Source organism: Notolepis coatsorum, assembly GCF_963971535.1.
Source record: "Notolepis coatsorum genome assembly, chromosome: 1".
Taxonomy (NCBI): Eukaryota; Metazoa; Chordata; class Actinopteri; order Aulopiformes; family Paralepididae; genus Notolepis; species Notolepis coatsorum.
Window position 1 is genome coordinate 124,349,963 of NC_140165.1, and position 15,270 is coordinate 124,365,232.

The window sequence follows — 15,270 nt, forward strand, 5'->3', positions numbered from 1 at the left end:
GACACCGGGGTGGGGGGGATTTTGGAGTCGGCGCCAAGTAGCAAGACGGGGACGATAGAAGTAGGAGCGATCTAGTTTGATCCGGTTGAGAGACACAAACAGAACTCTCCAGTACCACAACACACCAGCCTGGCAACAGACTGGACTTCTCCTGTGCTTCAAGCTTGGTGATTCCCCCCCCCCCCCCCCCCCCCCCCCCCCAACCCACTCCTCCCTTTCTTCTCTTTTGGAGACGGTGTGGTGGAAAGCCATTAGCACCGTCTGAGAAAGAAGCAACCCTCCTTCCTCCAAGGTGTCATCTCCCTCCTTCCTCCAAGGTGTCATCTCCCTCCTTCCTCCAAGGTGTCATCTCCCTCCTTCCTCCAAGGTGTCATCTCCCTCCTTCCTCCAAGGTGTCATCTCCCTCCTTCCTCCATGGTGCGTCCACTGGCTCGGCCTGCGTCCACTGGCTCGGCCTGCGTCCACTGGCTCGGCCTGCGTCCACTGGCTCGGCCTGCGTCCACTGGCTCGGCCTGCGTCCACTGGCCTGGCCTGCGTCCACTGGCCCGGCCTGCGTCCACTGGCTCGGCCTGCGTCCACTGGCTCGGCCTGCGTCCACTGGCTCGGCCTGCGGACTATATGCTTATGTCAGAAGAATGTCGTTAGAAATCCATTTTCCAAAAAAAAATGGGAGCGGTTGACATAACAAAAAGTAAAAGTAGACTAATGAACAGTTTGGGTTGGGGGGGGGGGGGGGGGGCAGAGCAGCAAATAACCAAAGGGGAGAAAAAATTAAGTATTTTATATTGATCCTGCAATAGTGCCCCCTGCTGCCCACTGAAAATAAATATAAATAAAGGGGAAAAAAGGAAATAAAAATGGAAAAAACAGGACCAGAAAAAAACATAATATGAGTAATAGTAACTGCAGCAAAAAAATAAAACAAAGAATAGCTAGCAGTAATAGTACTAATAGTGCTAACAACAGCGATAGTAGCGCAGTTATAATTGTTAAACACATTTTTTTTTTTTTTTTTTTTTCAAGAAATAATTTTTGCTATAGTAAGACAACAACACAAAAAGATAATGGGAGACGCACTGACAGTTTGGTTGTCTGGTTTTGATTGTGTCACTTCCCACGGTTTATTTTAGGTGGCACACGGACAGGCACTGCATGCGATGGGACGGGGCCTTTTGTGGGGTGAGGGCATGGGAGGGGGTCGGGGGGCAGGGTTCAGGGGCAGGTGAGAGTAGGGATCATTTTTGTCTGTGATGGACTGAGATATGGAGCGAGGCGGGATCATGTCCAACAGATACTCTCTCTGACGGTCTGCTAAGCTGGAGCTCTTGTGGTGGGACGCGACGGCTGCTGGGTTCAAATAGGCTATATTCAACCCTGAGAGAGAGAGAGAGAGTGAGAGAGTGAGAGTGAGAGAGAGAAAAGAGAAGACATGAACTATTGCATTAACATTGCAGGAAATAAACGTGGGTCTTTTTTTTAACTCATTGAGCGCCAAACACGAGATATCTCGTTTCTGAGAGCCAACGCTTGAGCGCCAAAAACGAGATATCTCGTTTCTGGTTCCTTTTTTCCATTATTATTATTCTAATTATTATTCTATTTTACCAAACCCCATCATAAAACATGCTTTTGTAATGATCGCAACGTTGGAAAACGACCGCCCCCCCCCCCCCCCCCCCCCCCCCCCCGATGGCTTTGTGAAGAAACATATGGTTGTGTTTACCTTTGACCTGGCAATAATATAGGTTTCAGGCGATGTCTATTACAAAATGGCCGCAAAAAACTACAATTCCCATGATTCAAGGTTTTACAAAATGGTCGCCTCTCGCGAAATATACAGACATTCGAAGAGGAAAATCTATCTATATAACACTTTAACCTATTCTAAACTAACGTATTGATGATAATATACATTCTAAATGCTGTTGTGACATGGTTATAATGTTTATACTTGAATACGTTTGAAATAAAAATCTGTAATTTTATAGAACAGTCTGAAAATATTGATTTATTACCAGATGTCATTTGCGGTCCGCCGACGGACCGCACGGGCGGAAGAGGTTAATGCCATTGTTGTCACTTTTGAAACAGTCTATAACCCTTTCACTACCGGTTAACCGTCTGTAGTGTGGTAGTGAAAGGGTTTAACCTTCTGTAGTGCTGTCAGGCGATAATTTTTTTTTATCTAATTAATTACAGGATTTGTAATTAATTAATCGAATTAATCGCATTTTAATCGCATAACCATTTTAGGCCTGATATTCTATATTCTATAATCATATATCAAATTGCATGTGTCCGGATGGCAGAATTCAGTACTGTATCTACAAAACCTTCTGTTTAATCATCTTCCATTTATTCATTTGCTTAGATTTTTCAGGTCTGGTAAATTTTAGCATGGTGTTATTCACAGTCAAAGATTTTTTTTTTTATTGATATTCTCATTTGGTTCATAAAAATTTACTCAAGCCTGGTAACAGACACAGTATTTCTGACACTGGGAATACATTCCCTGAGATCCATAGATGTCCCTAGAATCAGATACCAAGAACATGCAAATGGACCATATTAAAAAGAAGTCTGTAAATGTGTATTCTACGTTCTTATGGAATGAATGAGATAAAAATTATTATTATTATAATTTCTTTTAATACATTTTGAGTTAATTTCCATAACGCGATAATTTGCTGTGTAATTAATTAATCTAATTAAGGCGATAAAACTGACAGCCCTACTTTTTTGCAAACCAAAATACTATACTTTATACTTATAGCACATGCATAAGCCTGGGTCTCTTTTGAAAGATAACATTCTGAAGTTTATGATGCAATAAAGAAGAATCACTTTTAGTGCTAATGAAATAGAGTAACATAGGTCTGAACTTGAGTTGTAGAAAAACTTGTTACTCAAGTTTTTCTGTAGTAGTTAGTAGTCCAGAAGTAGTATTTCCCCAGAAATTCGTATGTCTTATGTAGTACATGTCAAAATTTCATAAAGATCCGTTCAGAAATGAGTGATTAGGAGTGGATTTTGGTAAACTGTGTACAAAAGAAAAGCTCAGTTTTCTCATATACTTCAATTCATTCTGCGGTTTTTCTCTTCCTGTTTTCGCTCGTAAGTTTTTCACCTAGATCCCTGATTCGTACATCCCCAGGTGGGGTATCATTGGAAAGCCACACTCATTGGCTACAACCCTGTCCAATAATTTTCGAGATCGAGATCATCCTCAAAAATATATATATTGTATTAAAAAAATATTAAAAAAATATGCACACCCGAGCCACTAGAGGTCGCCAAAGTGCCGGTGGGCAAATCATCCTCAAAATCATCCCCCACATGTGGGCCCTTGCAGGTTAAGTGGGGAAATAATGTTTTATTGAAATTGGGGAAAAAGGTCAACTTTTGGTATCATTTTCTTTCTCCTGTCCCCATAGCGTCCTGCTCTGCAGCCTGGCGGTGAGGCCTCCTGCCAACTCACCAGGGATGTTGTAGATCTGACGCCGGCTGTCGTGCTGAATCCTGCCGCTGACGCCGCCTCCTCCCATGCTGCCGCAGCGCTTGGCCCCGCCCATCCCCATCAGGCTGCTGGCCACGGAGAGCTGGGACGCCTGGCCTCCCCCCATGCTGCCGCAGCGCTTGGCCCCCGCCCATCCCCATCAGGCTGCTGGCCACGGAGAGCTGGGACGCCTGCGCAAAGTTGGACAGGACGCCCCGCGCCGAGCTGGACAGACTGCGCTGCATGTTGGCCTGAGGCTGAGGGGCCTGGAGAGGGAAGACGTACACAGTCCAATGACATGAAAACAAGCTTTGCATTTCATAGGATACAGTTGGAATATCTCAACATAATGCGTCTTACGTCTGCAGAGATATCCAGTCACTCAGGGGTTGGTATATATGCAGACAAAAGACGATATGTCTTGATTAAAATGTGAACAACTTTTGGGAACGACCCACAATCCATTACATACGGTGGTAAAAAACATTACATTCTGTTGGCTAAGCATCAAGCATCTTTGCAGCATAGCCAGCAGTAGCTAACCAGCTACCAGCAGTTGTGCCCAAAACTAAAATGTGTTGAAAGTATATTGTGGCAGATATCATCCCCCGTCACGTGGTTACGTGGAGGAAGGGAGATACTACTGCCACGAGCAGAGGAGAGAATGGAGTAGATGGAGTGGATGGAATACACCTGTGCACCACGTGATCACCCACATCCCACACACACAAGACACACATAGCATAAAACCCTAGGAGAGACAGAGGAGAGTTGAGTGGAGGTGAGGAAGGAGCAGAGTTCGTAGAGAGAGAGTGAGATACTGAGTTTGTGAGGTGAGAGGTAGTTTAAAGGAGAGGTTAGAGCGAGAAGGTGTCCGTGGTACTGGACCCTGGACTGGCTGAGATACCTCCTTGTGGAACTGACCCTGGACCGGACGACAAAGCCTGAGTATTGAACATTCCCTTTTTGCACGAGAGCCTGGAGCGTGTTTTGACCCTGGACTGTTATACGATTACTCTATTTGAAATTTGAAAAATGTATTAGAAGGATAAGCCCCTTGAGATATGCTATCTCGTTTTCGAGGGGGTCCTATTGCCCATCGGACTTGTACTGCTGATCAATAAATATAATTTCTTTATTGAAATTGTGCTTGTGTGGACATTGGAATTGTTTGTTTCGGTCCGTGTACAGCCTGAACACCACAAGGCTCATCACACTTGGTGGAGGAGGCGGGCAGCGTTCTTTGGACTAAAACAAAAAAAAATGTGTATCTACTTTTTTCTCCCCATTTAAAATGTTTCTCCCTTCCCCAATTTTCGTATTGTCCAATTCTACCCTCCCCTGTCTCGAACGCTGTTAGGCCATGCCTCCCACTGGCCGGCTGCAATGTGGACGAAGCCTTGCATCACGTGTCCCCTCCGGTACTCGAGGAGGCAGCCGTCGCATCTTTTCACCTGCACAGCGCAATCTCTCAGTGTCGGGGGTCTGCGTTTGGAGGGCACGCCGCCCCCGTCGCTTCCTGATTCTACTGCGCAGGCGCACCAACAGACCTGTAGGAGTCGCTGTCCACAACGTCCGATCCCCACCCACCAGCTTCCCACCCCCTAATATGGCCAATTGTATTAGTATGAACGACCAGCCAAGCCGGTAGCAAGGCCGAGAGCTGGCTCGAACCCAGCATATCCTGCGTTGGTGGCGAGCGCCTTGCCCACTGCGCCACCTAGCCGCCCGGACTAAAACAAACTTGTAAAAAAAAAAACATCACATGTGCATAAAAATAAATGGAAAGGAGCGGTGGTGTCCACAAAATTCCTGGGGGTCGTCATCGATGAGTCACTCAACTTCAAATGCCACATAAAATATCTACAAACTAAACTGTCCCAAATATGTTGGCTTATTCTGCAAAATACGTCATTTTCTTCCCTTGCCTGCCCTTCTCACTTTATACAAAACCTTGTATGAACCCCTAAATTACTGTAATGTCATATGGTGCAACACATACCCCAGCCATCTCAAGAAACTAGAAAGCTTACAAAAGAGGGTACTACGAGTGCTGTCATGGTCCGGGTATAGAGCGCCCTCAAAGCCTCTGTTCCATCGCTTTGGTCTCCTGAGGCTCGCTGAATTTAACATTCATCAAAACGCATCAATTATGTATCAAGTTGTCAACATCATGAAGAGGGGGGGGGGGGGGGGGGGGGGGGGGGGGGGGGGGGGGAACGTACCTGGCGCAGGGCGTGATGTGGGATCCTGCTCTCCGTCTTGCTGGCGCTGGGGTCTCTGGGGTCTCTGGGGATGGTGGGGGCCGTGGTGGTCGGGGACAGAGCCGCTTGCTGCTGGAGTCTCTGCTCGATCTCCTGGAACACAGAGCGCCCCGCCCGGGGTGTGAGAAGGTGTGTGTGTGTGTGTGTGTGTGTGTGTGTGTGTGTGTGTGTGTGTGTGTGTGTGTGTGTGTGTCACATTCATGCTGATGAAGAAACAGTTGCCTTTTCCTGTCTTGGTTTCCTGTCTTGGTTTCCTGTCTTGGTTTCCTGTCTTGGTTTCCTGTCTTGGTTTCCTGTCTTGGTTGTCTAACACGTGTGTATGAGTATGTAGCTTAGTGTTAGTTCATGCAAGACCCCTGAGCTCTACCGCTCCACCCTGTGAGCTAGTCTGAAGACAGAGAGAGAGAGAGAGAGAGAGAGAGAGAGAGAGAGAGAGAGAGAGAGAGAGAGAGAGAGAGAGAGAAGAGAGAGAGAGAGAGAGAGAGAGAGAGAGAGAGACAGGGGGGCTGACCGACCTGTTCCTGCTGCAGTGCCTTGACGAAGGCGTTCTTCAGCCGGTTGGTGTGCTCCGCCTTGAGCGCCCTCTTCTGGCTGGAGGTCATGCACTGCTCACAACAGGATGCGTCCGCTCTTCTCCTGCTTCCAGTGGGGCGTGAAGTCGGTCCTGCACTGGGCGCAGTAGAAGGGCTCCATGCGGGACAGCGCTCCGTGTAGCTTCGCTGCGCGGGCGGAGAGACACTCAGTTAGCCTCCCGAAGAAGCAGGTTATTGGTCATTAGTAGGGATGTCCGATATTATCGGCCTACCGATATTATCGGCCGATATTGGCATTAAAATGTGATATCGGAAAATATCGGTATCGGTTTACAAAAAAAAAAAAAAAAAATTTTTTTACATCCCTATAAAATGTATTTACCCAGGCAAGCAAGTAAGAACAAATTCAGATTTTATTTATTGTCAAAAGTATGCATAATGTTGTGTTAATTCCACGACAAGTATCGTGAGGCCTCTGGTGATTCCCTGGTGACCCCTACTGGTCATACATTGTAATGGTAAGTTTGTCCTGTGTGTCACCTCTCAGGTATTTCATGCATCTATTTTCTCAAGATAATGTTTGAAAGATATCGTCTGGTCAACAGTTTTAGGGTGGTGGTTATATAGGGTGGTGTTATACAGGGTGGTGGTTATATAGGGTGGTGGTTATATAGGGTGGTGGTTATATAGGGTGGTGGTTATATAGGGTGGTGGTTATATAGGGTGGTGGTTATATAGGGTGGTGGTTATACAGGGTGGTGGTTATATAGGGTGGTGGTTATATAGGGTGGTGGTTATAGGGTGGTGGTTATATAGGGTGGTGGTTATATAGGGTGGTGGTTATATAGGGTGGTGGTTATATAGGGTGGTGGTTATACAGGGTGGTGGTTATATAGGGTGGTGGTTATACAGGGTGGTGGTTATATAGGGTGGTGGTTATATAGGGTGGTGGTTATAGGGTGGTGGTTATATAGGGTGGTGGTTATATAGGGTGGTGGTTATATAGGGTGGTGGTTATATAGGGTGGTGGTTATATAGGGTGGTGGTTATACAGGGTGGTGGTTATATAGGGTGGTGGTTATATAGGGTGGTGGTTATATAGGGTGGTGGTTATATAGGGTGGTGGTTATATAGGGTGGTGTTATATAGGGTGGTGGTTATATAGGGTGGTGGTTATATAGGGTGGTGGTTATACAGGGTGGTGTTATATAGGGTGGTGGTTATATAGGGTGGTGGTTATACAGGGTGGTGGTTATATAGGGTGGTTATATAGGGTGGTGTTTATATAGGGTGGTGGTTATATAGGGTGGTGGTTATATAGGGTGGTGGTTATAGGGTGGTGGTTATATAGGGTGGTGGTTATATAGGGTGGTGGTTATATAGGGTGGTGGTTATATAGGGTGGTGGTTATATAGGGTGGTGGTTATACAGGGTGGTGGTTATATAGGGTGGTGGTTATATAGGGTGGTGGTTATACAGGGTGGTGGTTATACAGGGTGGTGGTTATATAGGGTGGTGGTTATATAGGGTGGTGGTTATATAGGGTGGTGGTTATATAGGGTGGTGGTTATACAGGGTGGTGGTTATATAGGGTGGTGGTTATACAGGGTGGTGGTTATATAGGGTGGTGGTTATATAGGGTGGTGGTTATATAGGGTGGTGGTTATATAGGGTGGTGGTTATATAGGGTGGTGGTTATATAGGGTGGTGTTATATAGGGTGGTGTTATATAGGGTGGTGGTTATATAGGGTGGTGGTTATATAGGGTGGTGGTTATACAGGGTGGTGTTATATAGGGTGGTGGTTATATAGGGTGGTGGTTATATAGGGTGGTGGTTATACAGGGTGGTGGTTATATAGGGTGGTTATATAGGGTGGTGTTTATATAGGGTGGTGGTTATATAGGGTGGTGTTATATAGGGTGGTGGTTATATAGGGTGGTGGTTATATAGGGTGGTTGTTATACAGGGTGGTGGTTATACAGGGTGGTGGTTATATAGGGTGGTGGTTATATAGGGTGGTGGTTATATAGGGTGGTGGTTATATAGGGTGGTGTTATATAGGGTGGTGGTTATACAGGGTGGTGGTTATATAGGGTGGTGGTTATACAGGGTGGTGGTTATATAGGGTGGTGGTTATATAGGGTGGTGGTTATATAGGGTGGTGGTTATATAGGGTGGTGGTTATATAGGGTGGTGGTTATACAGGGTGGTGGTTATATAGGGTGGTGGTTATATAGGGTGGTGGTTATATAGGGTGGTGGTTATACAGGGTGGTGGTTATATAGGGTGGTGGTTATATAGGGTGGTGTTATATAGGGTGGTGGTTATACAGGGTGGTGTTATATAGGGTGGTGGTTATACAGGGTGGTGGTTATATAGGGTGGTGGTTATATAGGGTGGTGGTTATATAGGGTGGTGGTTATACAGGGTGGTGGTTATATAGGGTGGTGGTTATATAGGGTGGTGGTTATATAGGGTGGTGGTTATACAGGGTGGTGGTTATATAGGGTGGTGTTATATAGGGTGGTGGTTATATAGGGTGGTGGTTATATAGGGTGGTGGTTATATAGGGTGGTGGTTATATAGGGTGGTGTTTATATAGGGTGGTGGTTATATAGGGTGGTGGTTATATAGGGTGGTGGTTATATAGGGTGGTGGTTATATAGGGTGGTGGTTATATAGGGTGGTGGTTATATAGGGTGGTGGTTATACAGGGTGGTGGTTATACAGGGTGGTGGTTATATAGGGTGGTGTTATATAGGGTGGTGGTTATATAGGGTGGTGGTTATATAGGGTGGTGGTTATACAGGGTGGTGGTTATATAGGGTGGTGGTTATATAGGGTGGTGGTTATATAGGGTGGTGGTTATATAGGGTGGTGGTTATATAGGGTGGTGTTATACAGGGTGGTGGTTATATAGGGTGGTGGTTATATAGGGTGGTGGTTATATAGGGTGGTGTTATATAGGGTGGTGGTTATATAGGGTGGTGGTTATATAGGGTGGTGGTTATATAGGGTGGTGTTATACAGGGTGGTGGTTATACAGGGTGGTGGTTATATAGGGTGGTGGTTATATAGGGTGGTGTTATATAGGGTGGTGGTTATATAGGGTGGTGGTTATATAGGGTGGTGGTTATAGGGTGGTGGTTATATAGGGTGGTGGTTATATAGGGTGGTGGTTATATAGGGTGGTGGTTATATAGGGTGGTGGTTATATAGGGTGGTGGTTATATAGGGTGGTGGTGGTTATATAGGGTGGTGGTTATATAGGGTGGTGGTTATATAGGGTGGTGGTTATATAGGGTGGTGGTTATATAGGGTGGTGGTTATATAGGGTGGTGGTTATACAGGGTGGTGGTTATATAGGGTGGTGGTTATACAGGGTGGTGGTTATATAGGGTGGTGGTTATATAGGGTGGTGGTTATATAGGGTGGTGGTTATACAGGGTGGTGGTTATATAGGGTGGTGGTTATATAGGGTGGTGGTTATACAGGGTGGTGGTTATACAGGGTGGTGGTTATATAGGGTGGTGGTTATATAGGGTGGTGGTTATATAGGGTGGTGGTTATACAGGGTGGTGGTTATATAGGGTGGTGTTATATAGGGTGGTGGTTATATAGGGTGGTGGTTATATAGGGTGGTGGTTATATAGGGTGGTGGTTATACAGGGTGGTGGTTATATAGGGTGGTGGTCAGTGATGCCGGTAACGCGTTACTAAGTAACGAGTTATTGTAATCTGATTACTTTTCCCCGAAAATAGTAATCTAACGCGTTAATCTTTAAAAGCCAGTAATCTGATTGCAGTTACTTGTCCAAGTGGCTGTGCATTACTATTTCGTTACTATCTCATCATAAATTCATAATGCAGGCGGAATGCAGTATTTTATTTCGTTTTCGACAGTCAAAAATACATTTTGAGCTGTTTTTCTTATTATTATTATGGAGTGACGTGGTGTGGCAGTGAAAGGGTTACACAAGAATGTGTCCCCCCGCGGCGTGACTGGACTCTCTGTCTGTGAGTGACTCTGCTTTGGCCCAATCACATTCCCCATCCACAGTCTGCGAATCAGAGGCAGAGTAGGGCGGGTCTTCACAGCACGTCATGTGACATATGCGCCAATCGTGTGACAGCAGGGCTCCGTTGTTATGTTCGTCTGAGAATTCCACCCCAAAAGTAAAACGCTTGTCTAAACGAAGTGAAACCGCAAGAAGACGTTTTGCGGTTTCTGTTCAGACTTCCACTCCAAAACGCTCGTTTAAACGTAGCCTCAGTCAAAATACTGTCTACCGCTAAAAACAGCACATCCAATTGCATTGAAAGCATCTGGAATCACAACACTAGGCGACGCTTCGAATAGGTACAGGAGGACTCGGAGGCCAGCCAAACAGCAAAAGAGAGATTGATTGATTGATTGATTGATTGAAAACTTTATTAACAGATTGCAGAATGGGTACAATACAGTACAGCTCAATACACACAATTGTTAAGGGGGATGCAGACCAGAGAAAGATTGTTTCTTTCCCTATTGATTAATGTATATTTGATGGTGGCAGAGCAAAAGCTCTTATTTGCCAGATTTACAGTTCATTTACATGTTAAAGAGAGACTGATTGTATGTTTATAGAGAGACATTTATAAAAACAATTTAATAGTTACAGTTGATATAATTGAATAGTTCAGCCTGCATTTGTTAGATGTGAATATATACACTGGTGTTGTACAACCACTGGCTGGCTGCTCTAATGCTGTGAGCATCATAGACTGTTGCTTTACCATACTTGATGGTACAGAAGCTGAAGCACTAGTTTAACAATTTACGTTATGTGCAGAGAAACAAGTTAAAAACTATTTATGCACTTTCAATAAAGCGTTTAAAAAAAACTGTTGGGGAACGACGACGACTTCGTAACCTAGTTACTTTCAAAGTAACTAAGTTACTCTGATAATCAAGTAATCAGTAAAGTAACTTGGATTACTTTTTAAAGGAGTAATCAGTAATCGGATTACTTTTACAAGTAATCTGTGGCATCACTGGTGGTGGTTATATAGGGTGGTGGTTATATAGGGTGGTGGTTATACAGGGTGGTGGTTATACAGGGTGGTGTTATATAGGGTGGTGGTTATATAGGGTGGTGGTTATATAGGGTGGTGGTTATATAGGGTGGTGGTTATATAGGGTGGTGTTATATAGGGTGGTGGTTATACAGGGTGGTGGTTATATAGGGTGGTGGTTATATAGGGTGGTGTTATATAGGGTGGTGGTTATATAGGGTGGTGGTTATATAGGGTGGTGGTTATATAGGGTGGTGGTTATATAGGGTGGTGGTTATATAGGGTGGTGGTTATATAGGGTGGTGGTTATACAGGGTGGTGGTTATATAGGGTGGTGGTTATATAGGGTGGTGGTTATACAGGGTGGTGGTTATATAGGGTGGTGGTTATATAGGGTGGTGGTTATACAGGGTGGTGGTTATACAGGGTGGTGGTTATACAGGGTGGTGGTTATACAGGGTGGTGGTTATATAGGGTGGTGGTTATACAGGGTGGTGGTTATATAGGGTGGTGGTTATATAGGGTGGTGGTTATACAGGGTGGTGGTTATATAGGGTGGTGGTTATACAGGGTGGTGGTTATATAGGGTGGTGGTTATATAGGGTGGTGGTTATACAGGGTGGTGGTTATACAGGGTGGTGGTTATATAGGGTGGTGGTTATACAGGGTGGTGGTTATATAGGGTGGTGGTTATACAGGGTGGTGGTTATATAGGGTGGTGGTTATATAGGGTGGTGGTTATATAGGGTGGTGGTTATATAGGGTGGTGTTATACAGGGTGGTGGTTATATAGGGTGGTGGTTATATAGGGTGGTGGTTATACAGGGTGGTGGTTATATAGGGTGGTGGTTATAGGGTGGTGGTTATATAGGGTGGTGGTTATATAGGGTGGTGGTTATAGGGTGGTAGTTATATAGGGTGGTGGTTATACAGGGTGGTGGTTATATAGGGTGGTGGTTATATAGGGTGGTGGTTATACAGGGTGGTGGTTATATAGGGTGGTGTTATATAGGGTGGTGGTTATAGGGTGGTGGTTATATAGGGTGGTGGTTATATAGGGTGGTGGTTATATAGGGTGGTGGTTATACAGGGTGGTGGTTATATAGGGTGGTGGTTATAGGGTGGTGGTTATATAGGGTGGTGGTTATATAGGGTGGTGGTTATAGGGTGGTGGTTATAGGGTGGTGGTTATATAGGGTGGTGGTTATATAGGGTGGTGGTTATATAGGGTGGTGGTTATATAGGGTGGTGGTTATATAGGGTGGTGGTTATATAGGGTGGTGGTTATACAGGGTGGTGGTTATATAGGGTGGTGGTTATATAGGGTGGTGGTTATACAGGGTGGTGGTTATATAGGGTGGTGGTTATATAGGGTGGTGGTTATATAGGGTGGTGTTATATAGGGTGGTGGTTATATAGGGTGGTGGTTATATAGGGTGGTGGTTATAGGGTGGTGGTTATATAGGGTGGTGGTTATATAGGGTGGTGGTTATACAGGGTGGTGGTTATATAGGGTGGTGTTATATAGGGTGGTGGTTATATAGGGTGGTGTTATATAGGGTGGTGTTATATAGGGTGGTGGTTATATAGGGTGGTGTTATATAGGGTGGTGGTTATATAGGGTGGTGGTTATATAGGGTGGTGGTTATATAGGGTGGTGGTTATATAGGGTGGTGTTATATAGGGTGGTGGTTATATAGGGTGGTGGTTATATAGGGTGGTGTTATATAGGGTGGTGGTTATATAGGGTGGTGGTTATATAGGGTGGTGTTATATAGGGTGGTGTTATATAGGGTGGTGGTTATATAGGGTGGTGTTATATAGGGTGGTGGTTATATAGGGTGGTGGTTATATAGGGTGGTGGTTATATAGGGTGGTGTTATATAGGGTGGTGATTATATAGGGTGGTGGTTATATAGGGTGGTGTTATATAGGGTGGTGGTTATATAGGGTGGTGGTTATATAGGGTGGTGGTTATATAGGGTGGTGGTTATATAGGGTGGTGTTATATAGGGTGGTGGTTATATAGGGTGGTGGTTATATAGGGTGGTGTTATATAGGGTGGTGGTTATATAGGGTGGTGGTTATATAGGGTGGTGTTATATAGGGTGGTGGTTATATAGGGTGGTGGTTATACAGGGTGGTGGTTATATAGGGTGGTGTTATATAGGGTGGTGGTTATATAGGGTGGTGGTTATATAGGATGGTGGTTATATAGGGTGGTGGTTATATAGGGTGGTGTTATACAGTGTGGTGGTTATATAGGGTGGTGGTTATATAGGGTGGTGGTTATATAGGGTGGTGGTTATATAGGGTGGTGGTTATACAGGGTGGTGGTTATATAGGGTGGTGGTTATATAGGGTGGTGGTTATACAGGGTGGTGGTTATACAGGGTGGTGGTTATATAGGGTGGTGGTTATATAGGGTGGTGGTTATACAGGGTGGTGGTTATATAGGGTGGTGGTTATACAGGGTGGTGGTTATATAGGGTGGTGGTTATATAGGGTGGTGGTTATATAGGGTGGTGGTTATACAGGGTGGTGGTTATACAGGGTGGTGGTTATATAGGGTGGTGGTTATATAGGGTGGTGGTTATATAGGGTGGTGGTTATACAGGGTGGTGGTTATACAGGGTGGTGGTTATATAGGGTGGTGGTTATACAGGGTGGTGGTTATATAGGGTGGTGGTTATATAGGGTGGTGGTTATATAGGGTGGTGGTTATATAGGGTGGTGGTTATATAGGGTGGTGTTATATAGGGTGGTGGTTATATAGGGTGGTGGTTATACAGAGTGGTGGTTATATAGGGTGGTGTTATATAGGGTGGTGGTTATATAGGGTGGTGTTATATAGGGTGGTGGTTATATTGGGTGGTGGTTATATAGGGTGGTGGTTATATAGGGTGGTGTTATACAGGGTGGTGGTTATATAGGGTGGTGGTTATATAGGGTGGTGGTTATATAGGGTGGTGGTTATACAGGGTGGTGGTTATATAGGGTGGTGGTTATATAGGGTGGTGGTTATATAGGGTGGTGGTTATACAGGGTGGTGGTTATACAGGGTGGTGGTTATATAGGGTGGTGGTTATATAGGGTGGTTGTTATATAGGGTGGTTGTTATACAGGGTGGTGGTTATATAGGGTGGTGGTTATACAGGGTGGTGGTTATATAGGGTGGTGGTTATATAGGGTGGTGGTTATATAGGGTGGTGGTTATACAGGGTGGTGGTTATACAGGGTGGTGGTTATACAGGGTGGTGGTTATATAGGGTGGTGGTTATATAGGGTGGTGGTTATATAGGGTGGTGGTTATACAGGGTGGTGGTTATACAGGGTGGTGGTTATATAGGGTGGTGGTTATACAGGGTGGTGGTTATATAGGGTGGTGGTTATATAGGGTGGTGGTTATACAGGGTGGTGGTTATATAGGGTGGTGGTTATATAGGGTGGTGGTTATATAGGGTGGTGGTTATATAGGGTGGTGTTATATAGGGTGGTGGTTATACAGGGTGGTGGTTATATAGGGTGGTGGTTATATAGGGTGGTGGTTATATAGGGTGGTGGTTATATAGGGTGGTGTTATATAGGGTGGTGGTTATACAGGGTGGTGGTTATATAGGGTGGTGGTTATATAGGGTGGTGTTATATAGGGTGGTGGTTATACAGGGTGGTGGTTATACAGGGTGGTGGTTATACAGGGTGGTGGTTATAGGGTGGTGGTTATATAGGGTGGTGGTTATACAGGGTGGTGGTTATATAGGGTGGTGGTTATATAGGGTGGTGTTATATAGGGTGGTGTTATATAGGGTGGTGTTATATAGGGTGGTGGTTATATAGGGTGGTGGTTATATAGGGTGGTGGTTATATAGGGTGGTGGTTATATAGGGTGGTGGTTATATAGGGTGGTGGTTATATAGGGT

At 45.0% G+C, this 15,270-nt stretch overlaps 1 pseudogene across 1 annotated transcript in view; it reads right to left on the minus strand.

Annotated features, from left to right (window-relative positions):
* Positions 1-796: 796 nt before the first annotated feature.
* Positions 797-15,270, minus strand: part of LOC311248973 (transcriptional repressor p66-beta-like) — a 74,209-nt pseudogene continuing 59,735 nt past the window's right edge. The window contains exons 8-11 of the transcript XR_014621040.1: positions 6,276-6,479; positions 5,722-5,853; positions 3,479-3,762; positions 797-1,374 (exon numbers count right to left, since the gene is read on the minus strand). The product of XR_014621040.1 is annotated as a transcriptional repressor p66-beta-like (transcript). The remainder of the gene's footprint in view (positions 1,375-3,478; positions 3,763-5,721; positions 5,854-6,275; positions 6,480-15,270) is intronic.